Here is a 27,615-nt window from a genome sequence, read left to right on the forward strand (position 1 = left end):
TTGGGGGGGGTTGTTTATATGAGTCAGAATCAAGTCTTTGGCAGTGAGTTGTTTTTGGTTTTTTTTAGTTTTTATTTCTTGCGTTTTTTAGGATTTATGTGAATCCAAGTACCTGGCACATCCCAAACAGAAAAACCACATGGCCTCCCAGTGAGTCGATTCTGACTCAAGACGACCTGATGCAGGGTTTCCAAGATCATGCGACTTTAGGGGAGCAAGTCAGCCTCGTCTTCCTCTCGGGGAGCAGTGGGTGAGTTTAAACCACCGGGCTTGCCCCTCTGTATAAATGAGCTATGGTTGGTATTGCTCTCTCCAGCTCTCTCGCTTGCTCCCCCCCTAAATAAGCTCCCTCCACTGCCCCCACACTCGCTCTCTAAGAATCCCCATCTAAGCAGAATGTCATGACAAGCTCCCACCCCCTTGCCGCGTGAGGTGACTCAGTGACAGAAGGCTGACAGCAACCAGCGTTCTTTCTCTGTGGACTGACTCACCGGCCTCCAGCAGGATGGGCAGGGGGGAGGGTGCAGAAACCCCCAGCTGGGAAGAGTCACATGGCTATTGCCTTGAGCAGGGCTGGAACCTCCCAGGGACTTCGAGGGAGGGGAGGAAGGAGGTGGCCTGGATGCTGGTCTGGCTTCCTCTGGATTGACAAGGGCCAGGCACTCCAGGACACCCCTCAGCAGCAGCCCCCTTTGCTCAGGGGAGGGGAAGATAAGTGGAAAGAGGGCAGTGGGAGAACCACACACTCGCTGCTATGGAGGGGATGCCACCTCCCTGTAGGACAGGCTACACTGCCCCTGTGGGTTTCCAAGACTCTAACTCTGCACGGGAGTGGGAAGCTTTGTCTTTGTCCCATGCAGCGGTTGGTGGTTTCGAACCGCTGACCTTGTGGTTAGTGGCCCAACTCATGACCACTACACCACCAGGGCTCCTAGTGAACCCTAAGGAAGGGGCTTTGGTGAAGCCCCCTCCCCTTTACAGAGCTCTCATGGGCTGTCCAAAGCCCCTAGAGAAACTGGAACTCTGGCCAAGGGTTGCCCTGGGCAAACACAGTCCTGCATCTTGGGGCCACAGGCTTGAGTCACCCTGCATCTGGTATGAGGCCACCGCCCTGTGGGGACCCTCCCACATCAGGGAGGAGGCCTCACCACAGAGCAGGTGGCAGCCGGAAGCAGAAGGCACACGCCCAGACCCCTCTGCACAGTGAGGGAAACTGAGGTTTGCCCAGGCTGCATGAGGACCCAGCACTCCCATACCTAGTCTGCGCAGGCCACTCGGTCACGCTGCTCCCACCTGGAATCACGGGGATTGGAGTGACCGTATTAATTCCCACACAATGGACCCATGTAAATAACATGGGCATGCATGTAATACACCTAGGGTCCCTGGGAGGCTAGGCTCCAGGGGGCTGTGTCACACACACACACACACACGCACACACACACACGCGGTGCATTATCTGTGTGGCTGTTCAGGTCTCGAGCTTCCTCTGTCTGCTGTGAGACCTTAGGAATGGCGGCCCATCTCACGGCCTGTCCTCCGTCCGTGGGCACCAGGGCTCTCCGGGGGCGTGCCAAGGGCCTGGCTGCCCACGGGGGCTTCTCTTCCCCCCTTCCTCCCCACTTCCCTTTCCATCCCACCTGTTTCCAGCTCCCCGGCATCTCGCTGCAAGCTCACCCAGGCATCTGGGATCGCCGGGCCCTTCCCATTGCGCATGTGCGGGGCGCTCGCGTCTGCCTCAAGGACCCCCACGGCCGCACACGTGCGTCAGGAAGGCTGGAGGGGAGACACCCAGGGGATCTTAAGAAAGACCCCACGACTTCCCTACTCAGCAGAATGAGAACTGACCTAGGGACTCCCATCCAGAGCCTTCTGATGTGGATGTGAAAAAAAAAAAAGCATCTTTCTGTTCTCGAAAAATTGGGTGTTATTGTTTTTTCCCTCGCTTAAAAAAAATTTTTTTTTAACTTTCCAAATCTAGTTAAATCCCAACCAGAGTGAAGGGACGAGGAAGCCATCCAAGGAGACACTTGTCAGTAAGGCCTGGATGCTGGGGTCTTTAGGGGGAGGGGGCGGGGGGAGGGCGATCTCAACAGCATTGGGGGGGTGCTGCTGGTCGTGGTGCTGAAAGTCAGACCTCCGAAGGCGGCCAGAAAATTAGGGCTCCCTTGGCTGATGGTGCTGCTGCTGTTGTTCAAGCCACAGTGGGCTCCACAAGCCCCCCACCCAACCCACACCACCCGCCATGGGTATCATTCACCCCTCGTGGTTGTTAGTTACCTGTTAACCCGGGCACGCAGGGCAGGACTGCTCCAGGGGCGTTCCAGGGCCGGGAGCTTTCAGAAGCCTCGCTTCCCAAGCTTTCCTCCAGGAGTGTTTGAACCAGCATCCTGGCGGTTTGCCGCTTAGCACGAATTCCACAGGGGAGTGGCTATAAAGGACAGACACGTATTTTCATCCCGTGCTGCAGCTGAGCGGCTACAGCAGGCTGTCAGCCTGGTCAACTCTTTCTGCCTGCCTCTCTACTAGCTCCTGGCGTCTGTTCGTTGGGGGTCCTTTGGCGACCCTCACCTGCCAACTGCCGCCCCAGGAAAGGTGTGCATGAAGCGATTTGTGGTGTTGCTCTTCCTGAACTCAGAAGTGGGGTGGGGGGCACACCACCGTGCCTTCACCTGATTTATGAAAGGAGATGTCGGAGGGGAACAAAGAGGAGCTGATACCAGGGGCTCAAGTTGGGGAAAAAAAAATTTTTTTTTAGAAATGTTGATGGCAACAGATGTACAAGTGTGCTTTACACAATTGAATGGTGGGTTGTCACAAGATTTGAAAGAGTCCCCCCATAAAATAATTTTTAAAAGAAGAAGGAAGAAAGGAGATGTCAGATTGTGTCGTGGAACGTGATTACGTTATATTGTTACATCCACAGGTGTTGGAGTTAATTGGGGGGAGTCACACAATTCAAGCCATGTCAGGAGCCAAAGGTGGCAGCCCAGCAGGCACGTGGAGGCTGCAGGACAATCTTCGCTTTGGGAAGGGGGCGGGTAGTCGGAAGGGGGAGGGGTGGTTCTAGCAGCAGAGGCTTACTTTCCAAGGTGGGTTCTCTGCTCCCACTGAGTGGTCATCAGAGGTGTGGCCATCGCCTTACCTCTGGCAGTCTCATCTGTCAGGAAGGGCAGACCAGAAAATCATGGAGGGATTGCCCTCCCCGCATCCGGAGGAAAGTCCCATGGGACTGTTTCCTTGGGGAGACCCAAGAGAGGAGAGAGGAACCCCCACACTAGTCGGGAGCTTTGAATGTGAGCTGGTGAGAAAAATTACTGCTCTGGTCCTCCTAAGTTTTGTTTCTCTTCTTCTTCTGTTGCTATTGTTATTTTTAACCTTCTCAATCAATGGAATGAGGAGAATTGGGGAAGGAGATCGGCTCCGCTTGAAAGACCAGACGCTGAGCAGAGAGAACAAGGATTCTGACCGGCTTTTAAAAGATTTCATTCCAAAATACTTCGATGTGAAGCCTTCTCTCGCCGAAAGGAGAAAGCGCCTGATATCAGCAACCTCCAGAGCACGGTCCCCTCTGATCACTGTAAGTAAAGAGGACACGGGTGGCTTTTAGGGGTGCCTCGGGGACCTGGAGCTGCCTTAGCAGGAAAGAACACAAACAGAAATTTATTTTCTCATGGTTTGGGAGGCTCGAAGTCCAGATTTGAGGGGCCGGCTCTGAGCGAAGTTCCTTGTCTCCATTCAACACCGGACATTCCTTGAAGAGCTCCGTGGGTCTGGGCATCCATCTTCCCAGGATCTAGGAGGTTCTCAGCTCAGGAACACCAGGCCGGAAGCACACCTTCAACTCTCAGCGGTTCGTCTTGGCATCCTCGCTCTTTGTATCTCCTGTCAGATCAGAGGTGTGACTGTAGTGGAGGTGGGACTGAGTCATGCCTCCTGGCAAGGCTGTGGCCTCACACATCCACAATGGAAGTTAATTACATTGTATCATAAAGTAGAAGACAACCAATCGATCGTCAGAATCGCAGCCCAGACAAGCCGACATATATTTGGGGGGCACCATCCTTGACAGGTGGCTTCTGTGAGGTTAGGTTGATGGGGTTTCTAAAAATGTTGAGGTCTTATTTAAAATCTTTATCTTTTACGTATGTCCATGGCATTCTCTTTTCATAGCCTCATTTTGGGGTCTGTGTCCTCCTAAGAGATTCTTGCCCTTCATAAACCCCCATCACCTAGAGGAGGGCTCTGTGGTCGGTGCTGCGGCTGGCTCGGGGTTAACACAACAGAATCTGGCAGCAAACAAGGAGACCCACTCTGCCATCCCTTAGCTCGGGTCTCAGAAAAGGCGCTGACCCTTTTGGTGACATTGGCCACCCACCTTCTTCCTACAAATCCACTTCCTCTTTAAAGCTCCAAACCACCAGGGCTCCATTTCCTAACTCCCTGTAGCCAGTGCTGGTCCATGCGCCCTGAGGGCCATCTCTGGGCACCGGTGGGGAAGTTCATCTCAGCAAATTCCAGAGAGAGGAAGAGGAAGCCAGGGCTGCCTTTGAGCATGGATGGGAGAAGAGGGGAGCCTCGGAGCTGCCGCCATCTGTGGTGGAAATGGGAGGCCAGGAGATCCAGAGAGGAACCAAGCACAGTCCTGGCATTAGGGTACTATTGAGCTGGCTGACCAGAGCTTCCGTCTGCAGGGGCTGGATGAGGACAGCGAAGGCCCCTCTGGGTTAAGCCACGTCTAACTGTCCAGTGTGACTTACAACTGAAAGCAGTCCCTTTCAGCTGACCCCTGAAGTGCCGCAGAGTAGAGAGAGTGAGCGTTAGCCAGAGTAGAGCCAGTTAGCTGGTGGAGGATTTCGGCACCATTACATAACCCGCAAAGTCCGAGGCAGGCGGTCCTTCTTTGTAGTCAAACCAAAACTGCGGACCTCCAAACCCTTGTGGACAACTACCATGCTGCGGCACCACCCAGGAAGCCAGGTCTGAGGAGACGCCTCGCTGTCTCATCAGAGACAAAGCATCTCTGCCACCAGCCCCAGCACCTGGCCTGCTGGCCAGGATGAATGTCTGCCCTGTGGCCCAGGGAGGCAGGGGAATAAACTCACACACACCTGGGACAGGAGAGAAAGAGTCGAAGGAGGGAGAGAGGGAGCGGTGGGGGGAGGCAAGAGGCCGTGAACATCTGACCCTTCCAGAAAGTGCTGCCGTGGCAGAATGCCAGTCGTGTTTCATGTTCAGGCCCTGATTTCATTAATAAGATAATGATGAGTCATTTAACTTTTCATCTGAAGAGTGGAGCAAATTACCTGGGTCTATATTGCTTAATGATGGAGGCGCTAACAGGGCCCGCGCTGCCCGCCGGAATCGAAGCTGACCTCCCGCAGGAGCGGTTTGATGCTGGTGGGCTCATGCAGTCGACTGACGCCATCCATCAGGCCAGGCGCGCAGCCCCAGGCTGCCCACATGAGCCCGGCATCCCCAGCCAGCTCCTGCCGCCACCTCCCTCAGGGACTCTGGCTTTTTTAACCCCATGATCCCCGATACCTTTCTGTGTTTCCTGGACATGAACCATCGGGCCCCCATTGTCCAGTGCTCAGTCATCCAGGTGTGACTGCTCCATCCCCGCAGCTTCCCGGAGGAGGAGGCTTTCATTGAAGCCCAGCAGAGTCCATCTCGCCATTGAGAAATTCCAATGCCCCCACCCCACCCCACCAGACTTGGGAGCACAGGAAATGAGGGAGCGCCAAGAGACCTGGGAACAGAGACAGTTTGTTTGAATGATGTTGTGGCTTCCACATTTTTAGATCTAAGACCCCAACTCCTGTTTATCTGCATCCTGATAGAATTGATGTCAGTGTCTTCTAAAACATATGTTGAAATCCTAGCCCCCTCCCTCCCCGCAAAGTGGTGCAGCAAGTGGGTTCAGCTGCTAACTAAAAGGCTGGTGGTTCAAATTCACCTACAGATGCCTCGGGAGAAGGTCCTGGTGCTTGAACCTGGCACTGGACATTCTGTGGGACTGGATAGGGCCCTGCTACTGTGACTAAGCACTCTGAGCCAAGAGTCTACAGCTGAATCTGATTAAAAGGGGGTGGGGAAAGGGGAGGATGTGGATATACAGAACATAATTTCAAAATCTTGAAAACCTTAGACTTTTCTGGAGCCAAGGACGCTGGGTGAACCCCTGAAACTTTCCCTGGGGATAATTTGAAAACTGGCATGAAAAAGACCTTCTTAAAACCAAACTCACTGCCATTGAGTCAATGCTGACTCACAGAGAGCAGTGTGCTCTCTGAAGAACTGTCGACACTGGGGTCAAAGTGACAACAGCAACTGGAAAGGTTCGGTGGGCGTCTCGGGGCGGGGAGCTGATGTTCTGGGGGGAAGAGCATCACAGAAAGAGAAAGCAAGCATGGTACACAACTCAACGAGCGGCATCCACGGTCCCGATAGAAGGTGTAGAAAGAGTTGAAACAGTGTCCGCTGCGCTGCGTATACTCTCAACAGGGCACACATTAGCGTACTCAAGGGGGCAATGCAGCTGCACCCCTGTGGTCCCATGTGGTAGTGGTAGCTAGATGCTATTGAGTGTGTTCTGACCCACCGTGAAACACCGCCAGGTCCCGTCCCCTCCTCGCAACTGCTCGTACGTTGGAGCCCCTGGTTGCGGCCACAGCGTCCGTCCATCTTGTCCAGGGCCTTCCTCTTTGTCGCTGCCCCTCCGCTTCCCCAAGCGTGATGTCTTTCTCCAGGGGCCGTGCGACGATGCCTCCAGTCTTGCTTGTAAAGAGCACGCTGGCTGCATACTTGCAGTTCACCCTTTCGGGTGTCCAGTGGTATTCACAGTGTGATGTGCAGGGTTCATGGTGGTTAACGGTCATCTGCCTTGCCCTGAACCAGACGCTCAACTATACATGGCTTCACGAATCCTCAGTAGAAGGAATGTTAAGTAAATCCTGGGGGCGGCGGGTAGGAGGTAGCGGTGAGTCCGTAAGGAGCCCTGGTGGGGCAGTGGGTACGCACCGCACTACTACCTGAAGGGCCAGCAAATCAAACCCACAGGATCTCTCGAGGGAAGAAAGATGTGATGTGCTGGGTCTGGTTCCTTAAAGGTGGCAGACGGCCTTGGTGACACCGGAGGCAGTGCTCTGCTCGAGGGTCGCTGTAGGTCAGAATCAGCTTGGTGCCAAAGGTGGGGATGAGGTGGCCCAGTGGGAACGCTTTCGTCTTCCATTCAGGTGAGCCTGGTGCGACGCCAGGCTCCTTGTTTCTGAGGTGCTGAGTGGGTTTCAATAGAGCTTCCAGAACAAGGGGAGCTTAGAACAAAAGCCTGAGGGTCTTCTCCCCAAACTCCACCAACGAAAACCCTGGGGTTCATAAGCAGGGTCTCCAGGAGTCAGGGGCCAACCTGATGGCAGCCAGTCTCAGGCCCCACGATGTCCATATTGCAGCTAGGAATTCCGAACCACAACCCTGGAGAGCGAAGAGGATCGGGTAGGAGGGTCGTTCACGTGATGGGCAGGCGGGCAGGGTACCACAGACTGAGCTAGGTGGTGAGCCATGCAGAGCCTATTCACCCGAGGGCCTGGCGGTCTAGGCTTCTCCTCCTGCCAGCCCTGCGGGCTTCATTCTTGCAACTGCTGCCCAAGCACCCCATTCTGTGGCGTGCTGTCCTCCCAGAAAGGTCCTCCTACTGTGTGCAGGGAGAGAAAAGACTGCACAGGCCACAAGGCTCTGGGCAACCAGCAGCAGAAAGAACACAGAAGAGGCAGGCCTGGGCTCTCAACGTGATGAGATGGGGGTTTCCCTAGGCAGACGGGCCAGCCGCCGCCTGTGAGTAAGTCTAGCTCTCCCCTCCGCTTGCTGGGCCCTGTCAGAAGTTTCCAGCATGTCCTTAGGCCACGACGCAGGCAGAGGGGCAGACGCAGGAGCTGTTCCGAGGCTTGAGCCCGTGGTTGCAGACACCGTGTCCGTCCATCTCCTCGAGACCCTTGCTCTGTCCCGCTGCCCTCCGCTTCACCAAGCAGGAGGTCCTTCTCCAAGGACCGGCCTCTCCTGACGACACACGTCCCAAGTATGTGAGATGCAGTCTCACCATCCTTGCCTCTAAGGATCGCTCCGGCCATGCTTCTTCCAAGACAGGCTGACATGTGCCCTCATCCCCCTGCAAGCTCCCTGGCTTTCCAAGAAGCCTTGGAACAGTAGTCAATGAATGAAGCAATGGGTGTCCGGGTGGGAGAGAGCGCTCCCAGAGACCATCTGCTGGTCGTTTCTTATGTCTCAGAGTGCAAACTAAAAGGAGGGTCGCAGCCTTCAACCCCTCCGGATTCCTGCCTCGCGGACCTCAACGCCGGTCCGAGGGGTCATCAGAGGAGGGAAAATGAAGCGGAAACTGACGTCAATGCTTGTGTAACACACAAGGTCGTCTCAAACTACGATGGGGCGAAACAGTTGAAATAGTGGTTATTATGTGCCAGTGTGGTTAAGAGCGACACTTTGGGGTATAAACACTGATTTGGAGCCTCCCTTTGTCACTGACAAGCTGCCCAAGTCACTTCATCTTTCTGAGACTCGGTTTCCTGGTTTTTAAAATGGGGGTGAGCTATACCTGTCCCTCGGGCTCCAGGGAGGGTCCCACGAGGTGCTGTTCAAGAGAAGCCCCTGGCATAGCACCCGCGCTCATGGAAAAGAAACAACTGCATCCTCACCTATAACACGCGGAGGTCATGCATGCGCATGTAACTCGCATCAGGAACCAAAGCCCATGGTTGGGTGTGTTTTGAGCCCCACAGAAAGTACACATTCTGTATGACCGTGACCGCTCGTGTGCTGTTTCAGCAGAAGTGTGCACTGCGGGGGCCTAGATGCAGCCAAGCCTGGCAGCAGCGACAGGGACACCCAGACACCTGGTGGAGTGGATGCTTGTGGGGACACTGGGTCCGACTCCGCCTGTGCCCCAGGATGACCGCCCCACCAGCCCCTCTCAGACTCGTGAGGGGAACGTTTCTTCTTGCACCAGGTGCTGTGGGTCCTCGGTTACCTTCGTCTTCCACCTTCGCATCCTGTTCCACCTGTGAGTAGGAGGGGCTAAGAGGAGGGGTTGAATACAGGTGTGTGGAGCCCATGGTAACCCCAGGTCTGGGCTGAGAATGGGGTGGCAAAGGACTCAAATGAAATGCCAGGACTCGGGTAACCCCTCCTCCAGCAGCTGATGCTAAATTATTGAGCAGCAGCAAGGACGCCAGAACCCTGACACCTGCTAACAGGTAACTTTCAACCATGTCTCCGAGCAACGGGAGGCTCCGGGCAGCTCAGGAGTGTAGCCCCAACGGCAAGTATCTGCTGTGGACCCCGGGCCCCATCCCAGACTCCCCACCTACCCTGTCCCCTGCCTAGCGAACCCCTGAGACCCCTTAGCAGGGCCACCGCAGCCACTGTCACTATCACGGGGGCCCAACCGTGCCAGGCACTGATTTAGTCATCTTCCCAGAGATCTTTGGAGGGAGGAGGGTGGCCAGGATCTCTTCACCGGCAAGCCCAGGGAGGCACCAGACCCGCCAAGTGGCACAGACGAGACCAGAATCCATGTCCACCTGACACCGGCAAGCCTGTCACTAACCACTGACCCCGACCACCGGCCGTACCCCAGAACTGAGCTGCGTCAGTGGGGTGTACAAGGAGGGAGGAGCTCAGGAATGCTCAGGCAAGAGGAGACAGAACAGAGAGGGAGGGGGAACCGAACCCTGCCTCACCCGAGGTGTCCCCCGAGGTAAGCTAGCTTGACCGTCACCACAATCCATGGCCCCCATGCATCTTATGAAGCACTGGCGCCCTGCTGGACAAGAGGGTGACCGGTCCCTCATGTCTAGCACCACTCTCTGGAGAGGAGCCCTAGTGGAGCAGTGGTTGTGTGTTGGGCTGGGATCTGTATGGGTAGCAGTTCGGAACCACCGGCAGCTCCGCTGGAGAAAGCCTGGGCTTTCTCCTCCCATCCAGTCACCGTCTCAGAAACCCACATGGGTTGGTGAGTCAGGCATCAGAACCCACAGGGGTTGGTGAGTCAGGCATGCAGAGCCGAGCTGCTCCACGGAGCGTTTTGTTTACGCAGGGTTGAGGACGGGTGGGGTGGGAGACTGAAGGTCCCTCTTTCTCAGGAGACCCACAGAGAAGCAACATCAGGACCGACAGCTCGGTGGTGTGGGGCACACCGCAGAGATGCATGGTAAAGGCCCCTGGGGGGAGGTTTTTAATTGACTCCAAATATATATATATTTGTATGTATATATAGACACACACACACAGGCTTGGGGAATCAAAGAGTAATTTACAATGACAAGAACATATAGAGGAGCTGGAATATGGGAGATTAAAACACAGTTTTGAGCATCTAGCCAGATAATAGCTTTGATATGGCAGGAAAAAAAAAACATAAAAAGGCTGTTCTTGTTCAAGGTTTTAAAGCAGCTGAGCTCAGACACTGGTCCTCGGGGTGCAGGTGGTATTTCACAGCCAATGTTGGCGTGGGGACAAAGCGGGAGCGGGGGCAGGGGTGGAGTGGGTCGGGGGCAAAGTCTTTTGAAAAGCCAAAAGAGCGGCTCCCGTCCTAGGGACCAGTTTCCTAGAAAGTGAAAATGGGGTGCCTAGTCCCCAGGGGTGCATATGATGAGTGTGCCCCGCTGTTCCCCTAAAGGTGTCTCAGAAGACAGGCCTGGGGACCCATTGACAAATATCAGCCCATGAAAACCTACGGGTGCAGTTCTGCCCTGACACACACAGGGGCGCCATGAGTAGACAGGCAACAGGTTTTGAAGACCAGGGACCCAAGTCCAACTACTTAGACCCCTGTCCAGCGGGGCTCAGCTCTGCACAGTAGAACCTCCTAAGGAAGCCCCAGCCCCACTAGGATGCAGCCCCACTAGGATGCAGCCCCACGGGTCTAGCCTGTCTACTGCCTCATACAGAGAGGGAAACTGAAGCACAAAGAGGGGCAGAGGCCAACCCAGGCTTAATTAACCAGCTGCCCGGTGCAGAACAAGGCCAGGAACCAAAGGCCTCTGAAAATCACCAATCTCTTTCTCTCTCTCTCTCTCTCTCTCTCTCTCTCTCTCTCTCTCTCTCTCTCTCTCTCTCTCTCTCTCTCTCTCTCTCTCTGTCTCTCTCTCTCTCTCTCCCTCTCTCCCCCTCTCCCTCTCCCTCTCCCTCTCCCTCTCCTTCTCCCTCACCCTCTCCCTCTCCCTCTCCCTCTCATCCATGAAGCTCTTGGCCTTACACACACACACACACACACACACACACACACACACACCCCACCTGCCACTCCAAGGCCAGTTGCAGCACGAGGTGTGGTGAGGCAGTAGGGCCGTGGCAGCTGAACCCCGAGGCTGTCAGACCTGATTGACACCTGTCACAACCCTGGCTGCCCGGCAGCACCTTTGAGGCTGAGCCCCACAACAGCCTTCATCTGCCACAGCTGCCTGGCCATTTCTGGAGGTGGCCAGCTTCCAGAACCCTTCGTCTCCCGGCCGCCTCAGGGACACCAGCCTCCCTCCAGAGCAGCCCAGCCACGCCGCCCTCCATCTCCCTCCAGCTTGGCTTGGCCTAGTCCGTGTAGCTCAGGAGGGGTCGGGGGTGAGGTGGCCGCAGCTCAGAAACACGGGGCTGGAAGTATTTCTCCCCTAGTCCCTCCTGGTTCTCCAGGCAAAACGTGATCTCGCTTCCCTCCACTTCTCTTGTGTCTTTCTCCCTCCTCTCACCAAAACCAAAGACACATGGGCCTTTGAGGACAGCTCTGCCAGTACCTCGGCTACCACGGGGTCCTGGGTATTTGTGAGATCTGCCTACTGAGGCCCAAGTCCGCTTCCTGAGCAGAATTGAAAGTGACCATTTGCAAGATCCTGCCTGTAGGCCAGACGGCTCCCTACCTAGCTTCTTCTTGATGCTCAAAAATCTTAGGAGCACTCCTAACAGCCTGGAAGTCCTGCACCCTGTCTAACTTCAGGCTCTCATGCTGTCTCTTCCTCATTTTGAGTCGACCCGTTCCCATCCGATCTGCAAAGGTTCATGGTGCCCAGGAATGCCGATGGCAAAATCTCTCTTGTGGTAACAGTCAGCTTCAAGCCGCCCTCAGCTTGGTTTGGCACCCCGCGTCCAAGGTCCACCCTTCCGGGAAGGGTTGAACAGCAGCTAGCATGTCCAGCAGCTGAAAGAAAGCCACCAATGGCCCAACATTCCCTCCCTGGCCCTCCTTTCCTTGGGAGGCCCTGCCAAGGGCGTGGGCAGACACAGCTTGGAAGCTCTAGCTTGTACTTCTCCACCTAGAATCCCCAGGGGTCAGCCCTCGATGCCCACCTGCCTGCCGGCTTGTCCAACTGTGGTGGCTTTTATATTGTGGTGACACTGCAAGCTGTGCCACCAGTGTTTCAAATATCAGTAGGGTGTCACCCCGTGGTGGACAGCTTACAGCGGCACTTCCAAACTCAGACAGACCAGGAGGAAAGGCCTGGTGATCTATTTCTGCAAATCAGCCAATGAAAACTCTGAGGACCACAACTCTGCCTGGCAGCCAATCATGGGCATGGCACTGGACGGGGCAGCCATCACTTCCACCGGCAGGGGCTCCCGGGCACACAAGGCCAGCTCCCGGGTGGCTCCCACCAAGCAAGACCAAGGTCGGTCAGGACTCAAGGCTGGTTGGCAGGTGGGGCCGGGGCCTGTGGATGGTACGAGAGCCCGTCCTGGGTCTCTGTAAACAAGCCCCACCTCCCTTCTAGCTCCAGAGTGGGTCCCACCCAAGGGCCTGCCTGGAGCATGCTCAGATGGAGTTTCCCACAGGAGCGCTGGGGCTTAAATAGGGATTGTGTCACCGAGCTGACGTTCTGAAATTCTCGGCTCTGCCTCGGTCCCCATCTGCAAAATGGAACCAGAGAGCGCCAGCCCTGCCCGCTGGGTCCTGGCGGAGATTAGCTGAGAGGACCCAGGCAAAGCCCTGGGAAGTACACACGGTGGCTGAGGGTGCTTCCTCCAGGTTACTGTCGGATCCGTTATGCAGACAGGGAAACTGAGGCTGGTCACTAACATGTGAGCATGACCACTCCCACCCCCACCCCCAGCAAACGCAAGGCAGAGCCAGAGACTGAACTCAGGCAGCCATGTCCCAGGAGCGTCGAAAGGCCTTCAAGAAGTCACCTGGCCGCTGCCCCTGTCCAGAGCGACTGGCTGCCCTGGGAAAGGAAGGGGTTCCTGAGCGTGAGCTGGCCACCTGCCCAGTCCATGCGCTGTCCCTGGGAGCTCGGGCCCGAGGAGTCTGCCCGCAGTGCTGCAGAGGCAGGTGGGCCGCCAAGGCCGGGCACCGGCATCCATGGAGCTGAAGCTTCGTGCAAAGGAGCCTGCTCCCTACACAGGTACCCACAGAAGCACCTGCCCGCCGCCGCCGCCTCCTCCCCCTGCCTCTTCCGCCGTGTGGAAGCATAAATCCTGTTAATGCATCCAAAAAAGAAAAATCAAAATGTCAGATCTGCAGAGATGGTTCAATTGAAGGAATATTGATGGTCACCGGCAATGTGCTCACTTCATTCACCTGTTTAGTCTGCTCCCCTCGGCACACAGCAATTCATCAACATCGTCACCGCACACCGTGCAGCCTGTCCCTGGCCCTGGCGTGGCTGCTGCAGGCCTGCACACCCTGCCTGGCCTACAGGGGCACTGGCCGGGGGGCAGAGAGACACAGGGAGGGCTCCCCAAGATGGAATCCTGGCCTAAGGTTCCTGGTTAACCGCAGATCCTGAGGCTCCTGCCTGCTGCCCAGGCTGCCCTACCCCCCATCACACCCTGCGTCTCAGGCCAGGACACACCTGCAGGGGAGCAGCCTCCAGCTCCCACCTCCCCGTCACCCGTCCCCGGGCACCATCGCCTTTGCTCCTCGTTGCAGTTGTGTGAGGAGGTCAGGAAGAAGACAGTCATTCCCATTGTCCAGAGGGGGAAGCAGAGGCAGACTTCCAGGGTCATGCTGCTTCTCGTTGCTGCGCTGCTGTTTGTTCCGACCCATAACGACCCCGTGAGCAAGACCACTCGGTCCCGTGGCCTCCTCACAACTGTGTCCATTCTCCGGCCTATTGCTGCAGCCCCTGAGTCCCTCCATCTCATCGAGGGCCTGCCTCCTTTGCGCTGTCCCTCCGCTGGACCAAGCAGGATGTCCTTCTCCAGGGACCGGTCTCTCCTGACAACATGTCTAAAGCATGTACAACGAAGTGTCACCATCCCCACCTCTAAGGGGCACTACGGCCGCGCCTCTTCCCAGACACGTCGGTCGGTCCTCTGAGCAGTCCGTGGGGATTTCGACATTCTTCTCCGGCACCAACACTCAAATGCATCCACGCTTCTCCCGTCTTCCCTATCTGGTGTTTGGCCTTCACGTGCACAGGAGACAGCGGAGAATACCGTGGCTCGGGTCAGGCGTGCCTTAGTCCTCAAGGTAACATCCTCGCTGGTCAATTCTCTGAAGGGTCTCGTGGCGCAGAGTAACCCAATGCAACTCACCTTTGCTAGAGACCTGGGATTGTCACCCTAGTTTCCTAACTCCACATCTGGGTCCCTTCCACCTCACCAGTCATTCTTGGCAGATGCCAGCACAGCTTCCGCCGGAACTGCGGACAGCGAAGTCCTTGGCTTCTGCCCTGCTCAGTGATGGCAGGGGGCTGTGCTCTCACTGGGTACCCTGTCCTGGACACAGCGTCCAGGAGTTGGTCCTTCCCTCTCTGTGGACACAGCCGTGCGTTCTGTTCTCTGCCATGCCCTGGGTGGCGACAGGCCTTGCTGGACCAAGCAGAGCAGCAGACTGTGCCCACCTGCCACAGGGAGGACCTGCCCTGCCCTGCCCCTGCCCCTGGCCCTGCCCCTGCTCTGCCCCTGCCATGCCCCGCCCCTTCCCAGCCCCTGCCATGCCCCTGTCCTGCCCTGCCCTTCCCTGGCCCTGCCCTGGGAAGCTGTTGGTTGAGTCAACCAGCCACCACACAAGGACCAAAGAACTCCAAGGAAAACGCACCGAGTCACATTCGAGAGGGGACCTTGCCAGTGTGCGCCATGTTCCAGGAGACCTGACCAAGACATAACAGGTTACCACAGGCCAGAATGCTCCCCCATGCCCCAGGGACCCCTCAAGGGAAAATACACTCCTAGAGTGTGCTGGTGAGCATTTGCGGAGGCTTGTGCCAAGGAACTGGGGTCTGCGGCTCTCCTCAAGCTGGTGGCCGGAGAAGTCGGCAAGAAGGAGTCTGGTAGCGCCGTAGGATGGTCAGTGGACTGCTAACCCAAGGTCGGTGGTTCAAACCCACCTGAGTTTGTAGCTGCTGGTTGAGCTAGGTCCAACCCTGCCACCTCCCAGCCCTCTTCCAGGATCATCTTGGAGCTGGCCACTGTACAGAGTGGGATGGATTCCCACACACACCACACTCACACATCACCCCTGGATGAGCCCCACATTGGCACCGCCAGGCCAGATGCAGGAAGGACCTGCCCAGGGCTTAGGCTGAGGTCTTGAAGAGAGGAAAAAATCGAATAGCTTTGGAGCTACCCTTTTCTTCCCACCTGGGCTCAGCCTCGCCCACCTGCCACCTCCTGTTGATGGATGCTTTGGGTGTGCATTCCCCAGAGCTTTACCAAGAGGCCCCAGTTCCCTCCCGCAGGGAGCAGGATGGGGGAGAGGGCCTTCTCAGAAGAATATCGATAAGAACCCATGGTGCAGAGATATAGTTGGCCAGAGCTGCTGATGGGGTAATTAATTCTACTTAAGTAAAACGTTACTAATAATTAAACGTTCTAATTAAGAAAAATTGCATCAGCTGTTGTCAGTGTAGCAGTGTGACACGTTTCTCAGGCAGCTTCCAGCTGGGAGTGGAGGGGATGGAGCTCAGGGGACGCTGTCCCTGTGGGGCCCGCGACACAGAGCAGGACGAGACAGCAGATGGACATGGTCTCAGCCATGAGCTGGAGAGGACCCAGGGAAGATGAGATGGGCACCGTGGCAGAGTCAAGAGGCCAGGAAGCCTTGAGGTGGGGTTCTGAGAAGAATCCAGACCCTCAGTATCTCCCCTCCTACAAAGTCCAAGAAGGCTGAGCCACATGGGGGCATCCGAGAGCAGCACCAGGAGTCGGGGAGATGCTGACGACTTCAGGTGGGGCCTGACCACCAGGAAGAGGACCCAGATCAGGGTCTAGAGGGGGGAGGGTAGCTGGTGGTCAGAGAGTGGACTTTTAGGGGTCATATCTGAGGCCAGGCAGGTGAGCAGTGCAGCACAGAGGAGGACGAGGACTAGGTAAGGCATGGCGTCTTGCCCTAGCACCCTGGATATTCGGTCCAGAACGTCTGGTGTAGGGGACTGTCCTGTGCCTGTGGGCTGCTCAGAAAGGCTGGCCTTTCTCTCTCGATGCATTGACATCTGCAGCCAACACACCACACATGTCTGCAGACACTGAAACCCCATGGGGCTGAGGCCCGCTGCTGGGGAGGGTTTCTCCCTCTGCTTACCTCGTGGGCCAGGCCAGCAGGCTCCACTTCCCCAGCACTGAGGTCCCTGGCCACAGGACCAGCAGTCCCCCAGCCTAGGAGCCCTCTGCTGGTGGGCCCTTTGCACCTAGCTGGACAGTGAGCTAAGAGAGATGTTGAGACAATCCTGGAAATGGCTGTATCACCTGTCCACAGACGCAGCTGAGCAGCCCCCCCCCCACCAGCCACACCCAGAGAAACCACCACCCAGCTGGGTACCAAAGAGGAGAACCCAGGTGGGGGCAATGGAGCCCCCAGCTTACCTGTGCCTCATCAGCTCCCAGGTCCTAGCCCTGCCTCAGCCACAGCAGCTCCATAAACCTGGCCCAGCCTTCCCTCCTCCAAGGCTTGGTTTCCCTCTCTTTTGAGTCAAGGTCTTTTCAATCGCTTTCCATTGGCATTCAGACACTGGGCAACAGCCCCATAGGACTATGGTTCTCAACCTATGGGTCGTGACCCCTTTGGGGGTCAAACTACCTTTTCACAGGGGTTGCCCGATTCATCACAGTAGCAACATGACAGTGATGAAGTAGCAACGAAAATAATTTGATGGTTGTGGGGTCACCACCACATGAGGAACTGTATGAAAGGGTCACAGCATGAGGACGGTTGAGAACCGCTGCCCTAGGGGACTGGATGGGTTGTGGTGCTCATGGAGATGATGGAGTAGACCACGGAAGCCAGCCAAACAACCAAATGGGTCTTAGAAGAAGGACAGCCGGAACGCTCCTTTGGAAGCAAGGATGGTGGGACTTGGACATGCGTACTTTGGACTTGTTCTCAGGAGGGGCCGGTTCCTGGAGAGGGCCCCGTGCCTGGTCAAGAGGAAGGTTGGCGAGCTGCAATGACAGTGCAGCGGCAACAATGGGCACAGACAGACACAGCTCTTCACGCCATAAAACAAAATTAAGAAGCCCTAATACGCATTGCACAGGGCACTGAGCTTTGCAAAAGAAGCCAGACATTAAAGGTCGCAGATCGCATGAGTTCACTGATATGAGATATGGACCGTAGGCAAGTCTACTGAGTCGGAAAGTAGATGCATGGCCACCAGGCGGTGGGAGGAGAGAGAAAGGGGCGTGCACCCCAGGGGGGAGGCCAGTCGCTGTCCAGCCAACTCCGGCTCACAGCGACCCCACGTGTGTCCAGGTGGAGCTGTGCCCCACAGGCTTGTCGATGGCTAGTCTTTCGGAAGCAGGGCTCTAGGCCTTTCTGATGCAGTGCCTCTGCCTGAGCTCAGACCGTTGACCTTGGCTAAGCCCCTTCACCAAGAGCACCGCCACCCAGGGCCTCCACCTGTGGGCTAGGGGCTTCCTTTGGGGGTGATGCAAGTGGCTGAGAGAGGCACACTTGCCTCGCTGTGAATGTACCAAACAAATGCTTGTGGATCTTGTGCTTCAAGATACCAGCTTTTATGATATGTGTCTCTAACCTCGTTTTGTCTTTTTTTATTAAAGGGTGCTTCCAGGTCTAATCTTCAATGGCCAGACCAGAGTCAGGCAGGACAGGGAGCCCTGAGTAGGCAGATGGGATCTGTTCTCCCAGAGGATAGCTCCGACTAAATCCCACAGCCGAATGCAGGGGAGCTGGGTAAAGAGAAAGGCGCTCCCTCTCTCTAATGTAAGGGGACAGAGTCACTGAGAGACTATTATGGGATCTTTTTGGTATTCCCCTGAACGCAGCCGGGCAGAGCTGGACAGGGGAGAGTGAACTGCATAAATGAGCAAACATTAAGGGCCCGTCTGCACCGGGGTCTTATACACGGTGGCCTTAGCCAGCTCTTGCTATTTAAGATGATGTGAATTAATGATGAGGCTGCTAGTCTCTGAGTTAGGCCAAACCTTTATGTACATACCTGAGGGGATAGCGGCCAAAACACAGAATTTTTGTTTCCAAAGCTATGTATTTAATATTTTTTCTTACAAAACAGCCTCATCATCTTCAAAGCACTCTCCGTTGCACTTAATACATTTGTCAAAGCTGCGATTTCATTCTTGGAAACATTTTTCAAACTCATCTGTTTGGATGGCTGACAGCACCTCCCTCGTTGTTTTCTTCACCTCTTCTACATCATCAAATCTCCTTTTATGTCCCTCTTCATTTGCAGAAACAAAAAGAGGTCGGCCAGAGCAAGGTCAAGTGAATAGGTGCGTGGGGCAAGAGGCATGCTGTTTTTTGCCCAAAACTGGAGCGCTGAGATGTCTGCGTGAGCAGGTGCGTTGTCATGGCGTCAAAACCAGCCCCCACCTGCCACAAAGCGGGCCTTTTTTGTCACATACTATTACCCAATCTTTTCAGAACCTCTAAATAGAAAGCTTGATAAACAGTCTGACCTAGTGGAACAGACTCCAAATGCACCACGAGTCAACATTTTTGTCCATTCAAGAAGTTGATGGACATCCAGAATGAGGTCTGTCAATCAATTGACATTTCACTTTTTTTAAAATGAGAAAAACACTCATATACTTGAGATTTTCCCGTAGTGCTGTTCTTGTAAGCTGGGTTCAGCATCACAACTGCTTCTGCAGCAAGTTTCCCGAGCAGGTAACAAAATTTCACAGCCGCACACTGCTTTCTTAAATCAGCCGTCACAAAAAAAAAAAAACAGTCCAAGAAAAACTGCTCTCAAGAAAAAATTCACTGTGACCAGAGAGAACCCTCCCAGGTGATGCCACTGGGTGCACTAACTCAGAGAGAGTTGCTTGATGCTCACCTGTGTGGGAAAAATAGGTACCAAGACAAGTCTGCTCCACCCAGCGCAATTCCAGGTTTTTTCTAGTACCCCCTCCTGGGTGTGTGTGTGTGTGTGTGTGTGTGTGTGTGTGTGGAGAGAGAGAGATGTAGACAACTGAATTATTGTATATAGGAATAATTATATATAAGAAGTGTATTCTTTTTTCCAACAATTTTATTGGCAAGTAATTGACATATCATATATAATTCAATAGCTCAATCATTCAATCATATCAAGGAGAATTGTACCATCACCCCTACATCAATTTTAGAGTATTCCCTCCCATGATTACATCGCCTTTAAGATGAGTTATGCAATCAAGCTTATTCTTATTAGAAGAAATTTATACCAAGAAAGTGGCTCACACCATTGTAGAAGTGGCTAAATCCGGTCCTGTTCGTGTCTGTGGGTCAGCTATTAAGCTGGAGGTTTACCTGACTCACGTAGCTGCCGGGGCTGATGAACCAGGAAACAGGAAGGTGAACCTGGAAGGCCAAGCCTGGTGGATGCAGCGGCACCTGAGGCCGGCAGGTCAGAGAACACACTCTGGTGGCTCCTAGGCTTGTTGGGCAGTAGGGCGGACCATTGGCTCAAAGAACCCAAGGTCAGATTCCGACAAGCCAGATGCAGGATCCAGACCAGCAAAAAGTGAAGAAGCTCTCCACAGTAGCTACCTGTGTACCTGTGAACCCAGGACCTAGGAAATTGGTCACCTGACTCAGGAAGCGTCGTTAGGACCAGGGCCTGATTCAGGTGGTTATGCGCCACCCTAATTTCCCACAACGGCTTGACTGCTCACAGAGATCCCATCATGCCGTTGATTACGTTGTGTTCGATCGTGTCCTGACAGAGGCCTCAAGTGCAAAACCGCTGAGAATCCTGACCCAGCTAAGTTCACACCAAACTGTGACATCCTGGCTTCTGGGTACCTGGGACTGTGGGACACACCACCCGGTCCCTCTCTTGGCAAGTCCTCTCCGAGACATCCTAAAAGTGGGCTTCCTTCACAGATGAGAAGGGGAGGGCTGTGGAGAAAGAGGACTTTCCATTTCAGCTACCACGTAGGAGCCCTGGTGACGCAGTCACCTGACCTGGTGTGACTCTCGACAGCAGGGTGGGGCTGTCTCTCTAGGGTCTCTAGGAGTGGAATCAACTCGGCGGCAGTGAGTGAACGTGTGAGAGGTGGCATCGTGGGCTGTGCATGGAGCTGCTGGCCACCAACTCAGCCGTTCAGACCCGCCAGTCGCTCCAGACGAGACAGATGAGGCTTTCTGTTTCCATAAAGAGTCACAGCCTTGGAAACCCATGGGGGCAGTTCCATCTTCCCCTACAGGGTGGCTAGGGTCTGAATGAGTTCAATAGCAGCGGGTTTGTGCTGGATCACGGCCCATGCTTGCTAAAGCAGAGGGTCATAGACAAGAGCAAGGCCCTCAACAAGATGGGTGACGCCGTGGCTGCAGCCGTGGGCTCGCACGTAGCGATGAAGGTGAGAGCCACGTAGGACCGGGCAGTGTTTTATTCTGTTGGGCGAGGGATCGCTCTGAGTCAGAACCAGCAGCCTCTGAGAACATCAACGTCAGTGCACAACACACTGTCCCGAGTGTAGCGACTTTAACAGCACACTCTGATTCTCTCACTGTCTCTGTGGGGCAGGATCTCAGCACAGCTTAGCAGGGGCCTCAGCCCCGGTCTTTCTTCTGCGGCAGATCAGGGCAGACTTGGACCTCCAGTCTTTGGTCAAAAGCCAATAAATAGTAGTGGTTTGGGCACCATTGGATCCAAGGCAGAGTTTCATTGTCCCCGCAGGAGACCCCCATTTGCTTCCCAGCCAGTGCACAGCTGTCTGTCTGTCCGTGGAGGCCCGATGCTCTTAGGATACGGCAGAGGTCTCAGCAGAGCTCCTGGGGTAAGATAAGCTAGGCCCGAGCGGAGCAGATACCACGGGCTCAAGCAGAAAGAAAATGTTCTGAAAAGGATGACGGCAACATAGGTACAGATGTGCGTGACACAGTGGATGTAGGGATTGATATGAGAGCTGTGAGGCCCCCCCCCCCAATAAGATGATTCACAAAGAAAAGGAAGACAAGCCCGGGACCTCCTTGTAGATTTCAGCCAGTGACACTCCTACGGCTCTCCAGTCTCATCTGCAGCGGACCGTGGGGATCGTGTAGCCCTGGGCAGCATCTCCCTCTCCTGTGCACAGGTAGGGTCACCACGGGCCCCACAGAGGCAGCATCGGTCAGAAGCGGGCCAGGAGCCCACACGCCGGGACTCAAGGATGTGAGAACCAGGAGGCGGGGCTCCCAGGGTGTCCATCTCCGATGCTTCCACCACACTTGTCAACGGTCCTTCAGTAGGGAAGAGGCACACCTGGTCTGACGGATTCAGGATCGCTAGACAGGTCCTGACTCCCAGGCCTCACGCTGCACTTCCTCTGTGTTCCTCTAGGGGGAACAAGGAAGACACCGGAGAGACAGAACAGACCCCAGGAGCTGGTACCTACTGGACACGTTGTCCAGGTGGTCCTGCGGGGCACAGCCCAGCCCAGCACTCAGGCTGCACAAGATCAGGGCTGTCCCCCTCAGCCCTGGCCAGCGCTTCGTCTTAATTGCCTGCATGGGGCTGTGAGCAGCTGGAGGGGAGACTTGCCATGACCCCTCCATCCTGTTCATAGGCTGGGGGCATATGGGCTCCCCCAGAGCTGGCCTTCCAGCCCACAACCCCAGCACACACCGTTCAAATGCTCCCCCATGCTGCCGAGCACCAGCTCCATGGCCCAGCTGTCCAGGAGGGGGCCCGGTCTTTGCTGCAGGCTCGGGGCTGGCCCACCAAGCGTCTGGGAGGCAGAGAACAAGGACCAGCTGGACACCCCTGGACCTGCCACCGCCATAGTCGCTATGTCATCTCTGCAGGTGTGGCCAGATGTCGGTGAGGCCGGTGTGAGCAGGGGACAGGGGCTCTGCCTTGTTCTCCTTGCCTTCTACGCTCTGAGTGACCAGAGAGAGGGTCTTCAGGAATGGCCCGGGCAGTTTGGCCAGATGACCAAGGAAGGCAGGAGCTGAGCCCATCCTGTCTGTCTCCGAGAGGAAGATGAGGCAGTCTTTTCGCATCAAGATGGGCAAATCTTGGAGACCCGCAGACGCAGCCCTGCTTTGTCCTGCACGGCCCCCACGAGTCAGAATCAACAGGCCAGCAGTGAGTGAGACGTTTGTCTCAGGAGCCTTGCTAGCACAGTGATCAAGCGTGGACTTGACAGCTAAGCGAGTGATAGGGCATTCGAATCCACCAGCCACCCCACAGGAGAAAGATGGGGCTGCCTGCTTCTGTAAAGATGCTTTTATAGAAAAAAACAATAAAAACGAAACCCACCGCCATCAAACAGATTCCAATTCACAGCGACGCTATGTAGGGTTTCTAAGACTATCAGTCTTCACGGGAGCAGACAGCCTCATCTTTCTCCTGCAGAGAGGCTGCTGGATTTGAACTGCCGACCTTTCTGTTCACATCCCAGTGCCTAACCCAACGCACCACATGGGGTGGTTCATCCTCCACGCCTAATCCTCCCTCTATGGGCTGCCAGTCTCTGAAACGATCAAACCTTTATACCGCACCCCTCTCCACCAGGAAGTGGGGCTCCTTGACCTTCAACTTCCTTCCCCATAAAAAGCTCTTGAATACCTTGCGCCTCCCTTCCCCATTGTCCGGCTCCCATGAATCACTGAGCCCAGATCGCTGTGTTCTATGAGCAGCAATAGATCAAGTTAGTTCAGCTGAACTCACTGCCATCGAGTCGATTCCGATTTGTCAGGACCCTAGGGTACAGGCTGGAACTATTGAAGTTTACAGGAATGAGCAGCCTCATCTTTCTCGCAGGGAGCAAATGGTGGATTCAAACTGCCACCCTTGTGGTTAGCCGCTCAGTGTGTGGCACCAGGATTAGATTAAGTCTTGGAGGGCGTGTAATCTAAAGCCCACAGAGAGACAGTAGCATCTGTGGGTGACAGGAAGGCTTGGCCAGGCAGTGCCCCATCTGGTAGTGCCTCTCCCTGTCCCACCCCCACCACCCCCTCACACCTCTCTCTCCTGCACCCACAGCCTGCCTCCTCCCACCTCCCTGGGCCAGACTTTGCTGTGCTGGGAGCGAGGAAGGCTTTATTGAATTTTTGCGAGTACTTTGCATGGCGTCTGATTTACAATTCATAACCTGGATTAGACTGCAAGTTCAGCCTTCCGGGGTCGGTGTAATTTAGATCTCGGAAATATTTGCCACGCTTTCAATTCCCCTGACATCTGAGGGATTGGAGATGGATCCCACCCCTGGAGGTTTGCTGTTTGCCGGGGGCTGAGGGGGGTGTTACAGGGAATGAAGAGGGCTCCCAAGACAGGGTAGTCGGAGAGGCAGCCCAGAGTGGCAATCGAGGGGGGTGGGGGGCAGAGGAAGGGAAACTGGGGTGGAGAGCAGCTGGGCTGAGCATATGCATGAGAAAGAAGGATGTATGAGCTGGGGGACCCTAGGCCTACCTTCCCCGGCACACATTGCCTGGGAAGATGGCACACTGGGCACAGGGATGTGCTGTCCCGGGCCAGCTGGGCATTGCAGCAGCCGTAGCAGTGTGGCAAAACCCCTCCTCCACTCTGCTTCTCCCCCTTCCCCTCAGGAGGAAGGGCAAACTGACCCCCAACCACTTCAACGCTTTTGAAGATTGTGGGAGCGATTGTACAACGCTCCTTGAGATGACTGACCTGTGGAACGGTGTGATGTCTGGACTAGCTCCTAATAAGATGCGTTGAAAGCAAGAAAAGCAGTGCTATTGTACCATTTCCCCCATTTCAAGTGTATGAGTCAATGGTTTGGGGCGGGGTGTCCATTATGCCATTGATTCTAGGACAATCTCATCACCCCAGAAAGAAACCTCACAACCCCCAACTCTCCCTTCCCACCTCACCAGGCCCTAGGACCCCAAACCCAGGCCCAACTCCTGCCATGGACGCGATTCCGACCCCACAGGAGGGAGGAGAACTGCCCTGAGGGTGTTCCACACTGTCGCTCTCCACAGGAGTAGAAAGCCTGGCCTTTCTCCTGCAGAGCGCCTGGTGGTTTCGAACTATTGGCCTTACGGTCAGCAGCCCAACATAGAGCTACTATGCTACCATTATTTTCTGTCTCTGTGTCTGTGAGGTGGTAAAGGTGGAGGTGGAGGTGGAGTTGGAGGTGGTAGTGGTAGAGGAGAAAACCAAGGAGGAGGAGGTGGTGGTAATGTAGATGGAAGTGGCAGTACTGATGGTCATAGTGGAGGTGGAGGTGTAGATGGAGGTGACAGTAGTGGGGGTCTTAGCGGAGGTGGAGGTGGAGGTGTAGATGGAGGTGACAGTAGTGGGGGTCTTAGCCTAGGTGGAGGTGGTGGTGGAGGTGGAGGTGACAGTAGTGGGGGTCTTAGCGGAGGTGGAGGTGGTGGTGTAGATGGAGGTGACAGTAGTGGGGGTCTTAGCGGAGGTGGAGGTGGTGGTGTAGATGGAGGTGACAGTAGTGGGGGTCTTAGCGGAGGTGGAGGTGGAGGTGACAGTAGTGGTGGTCATAGAGGAGGTGGAGGTGGAGGTGGTGGTGGAGGTGACAGTAGTGGTGGTCTTAGCGGAGGTGGAGGTGGAGGTGTAGATGGAGGTGACAGTAGTGGGGGTCTTAGCGGAGGTGTAGGTGGAGGTGTAGGTGGAGGTGACAGTAGTGGGGGTCTTAGCGGAAGTGGAGGTGGAGGTGTAGATGGAGGTGACAGTAGTGGGGGTCTTAGCGGAGGTGTAGGTGGAGGTGTAGGTGGAGGTGACAGTAGTGGGGGTCTTAGCGGAAGTGGAGGTGGAGGTGTAGATGGAGGTGACAGTAGTGGGGGTCTTAGTGGAGGTGGAGGTGGAGGTGTAGATAGAGGTGACAGTAGTGGGGGTCTTAGCGGAGGTGGAGGTGGAGGTGTAGATGGAGGTGACAGTAGTGGGGGTCTTAGCGGAGGTGGAGGTGGTGGTGGAGGTGGAAGTGACAGTAGTGGTGGTCTTAGCGGAGGTGGAGGTGGTGGTGTAGATGGAGGTGACAGTAGTGGTGGTCTTAGCGGAGGTGGAGGTGGTGGTGTAGGTGGAGGTGACAGTAGTGGTGATCTTAGCGGAGGTGGTGGTGGAGGTGACAGTAGTGGTGGTCTTAGCGGAGGTGGAGGTGGTGGTGTAGGTGGAGGTGACAGTAGTGGTGGTCTTAGCGGAGGTGGAGGTGGAGGTGACAGTAGTGGTGGTCTTAGCGGAGGTGGAGGTGGAGGTGTAGATGGAGGTGACAGTAGTGGGGGTCTTAGCGGAGGTGGAGGTGGAGGTGTAGATGGAGTTGACAGTAGTGGGGGTCTTAGCGGAGGTGGAGGTGGAGGTGTAGGTGGAGGTGACAGTAGTGGTGGTCTTAGCGGAGGTGGTGGTGGTGCTGGGGTAGATGCAGGTGGCAGTGGTGAGTCCCTGTGGAACTGGCCCTCCACTCATGGCAGCCCGTGCACAAGAACAAAACGCCCCGCTTGGCCCTGGGTCTGTTGCAGAAGGGACCACTGTGACCCACGGGCTTTGATTGGCTGACTTTGAGAGGTAAGTCACCAGCCCTGTCTTCGGGGTCTTAGGCTGAAAGCTCCACCGAATCCTGCTCGGCATCCCAGCAACACGCGCCTCCGGTAGCAGACAGTGGGCGGGAGGCACAGGAGGTGCCTTGGCAGGCAAGGCCGGGCACGGAAGAAGAGAATCCAGCCGCTGGGCCATCGATGTCTCCTGCTCTCTCTGCAGGCTTGCTTTCCCTGGATGAGGCCGACAGATGGGATCGCGTGACGCGAGGTCCTGCCGTTACCGGACGCCTTCCCTGCGCATGATATTTCCAAGGTTTATCCACGTGGTCGCACAGGCCAGGGTTTCATGTCTGTTTATTGTCAAACAATATTCCTTTGTGTGGAGGTGCTACGTTTGATGGATCCATCCATTGGTCGATGGGTCGTGGTGAGGATGGCAAGGGGCCTTAGAATGCCCCCCAATGAGGTACCCATTACCTTGTGTAATCCCCTCACCTCCAATGTGCCCTGCACCTCGTGGGGGTTTCTTGTAACTATAGTACGTGTGTGTGATAATACACCTTACATCTCAACATTTTCCCATGCCTAATGGAATGACATTAATCACATCCATCACGTTGTCCAATCCCTGTTTTGTCATTCTTATGAGTGGTCATTGAGTCCCTTCCGACTCCAGAGGGTTTGCCAAATGGTGCTCTTTGGGAAGCGGATCTACCGACCTGTCTTTCACGTGCCTCTGGATGGACTCAGCTGCCGACCTCTTCAACGAGTAGTCAAGGTTTACCTGTGTGTACCACCCCAGGACTCCTTGTTATGGAATAGGGAAAAGGTGGACCGCCCCGTCCAAGGTGAGGCCTTAGAAACTTGACATCAGGGCAGGCAGGGAAATAGGATAAAGAGCGGAGACCAGATGGAGGTTCGTCACCAGATGGAGGGTGGACACAAGCTGAAGCTGGCAGGAGAAGACGAGAAGGACGGTGCCCACAGGGCAGAGGGTGGACAGAGGTGGTGGAGGTGGGTAAACGTTGGACGGTGGGGACAGGTGGAGGACAGACACAGAATGGATGGGGGGGGTCGAGACGAGAGGGAAGAGGGATACCGTGTGGAGAACAAAGGGTTGCCAACCGGATGGAGGGTCATATAGGACGGAGAGTCGGCCAAGGATGGAGAACAGACAGAATGGGGAGTTGAGACGAGGTGCTAAGTAGATCCAGGCTGAAAGATAAATGTGAATGGAGTGTAGACAGAGAATTGTGGGTAGAGACCAGGTGGAGATGGGTTACAAGATCAAGGCAGACACAGGTGGAGGGCGGACTCGGGTGGAGGGTGGACGCAGGATGGTGGGTGGGTACAGCATGGGGGTGGAAATAGGAGAGAGGGTCTAGACGGGATGGAGGGTCACGTCGAGATGCATGAACACAGGAAGTGGGGTGGAGGATAGAGTCAGGACTATTGCAATACAAACCTAGGAGCCTCTACTTAACAAAAGCATCAAAAGTGGAGCTCTTGTTTCTCCGTGTCTCCCCCTCCATCCAGACGTACAGGCTTCCGGAGGCAGTGTTTTCCAGGTCTCTAACCCCACTTCCACAGTCCCCTGCTCTTCAAGTGACACTCGGAACAATGGCACCTGAGCATCCTCCAGGGACTCCAGTCACGTTCCTTTTCAACGCTGTTTGGGTTTGGGGAATTTGTTGTTGTTTTTCATCTACAGGGGCAGGATCAGGGATGTAAGGTGGGTGCGAAATCCTTGTAGGACCGCCCTTGCTTCTCAAAGA

The sequence above is a fragment of the Tenrec ecaudatus genome, chromosome 10 (assembly GCF_050624435.1).
Source record: "Tenrec ecaudatus isolate mTenEca1 chromosome 10, mTenEca1.hap1, whole genome shotgun sequence".
Lineage (NCBI taxonomy): Eukaryota > Metazoa > Chordata > Mammalia > Afrosoricida > Tenrecidae > Tenrec > Tenrec ecaudatus.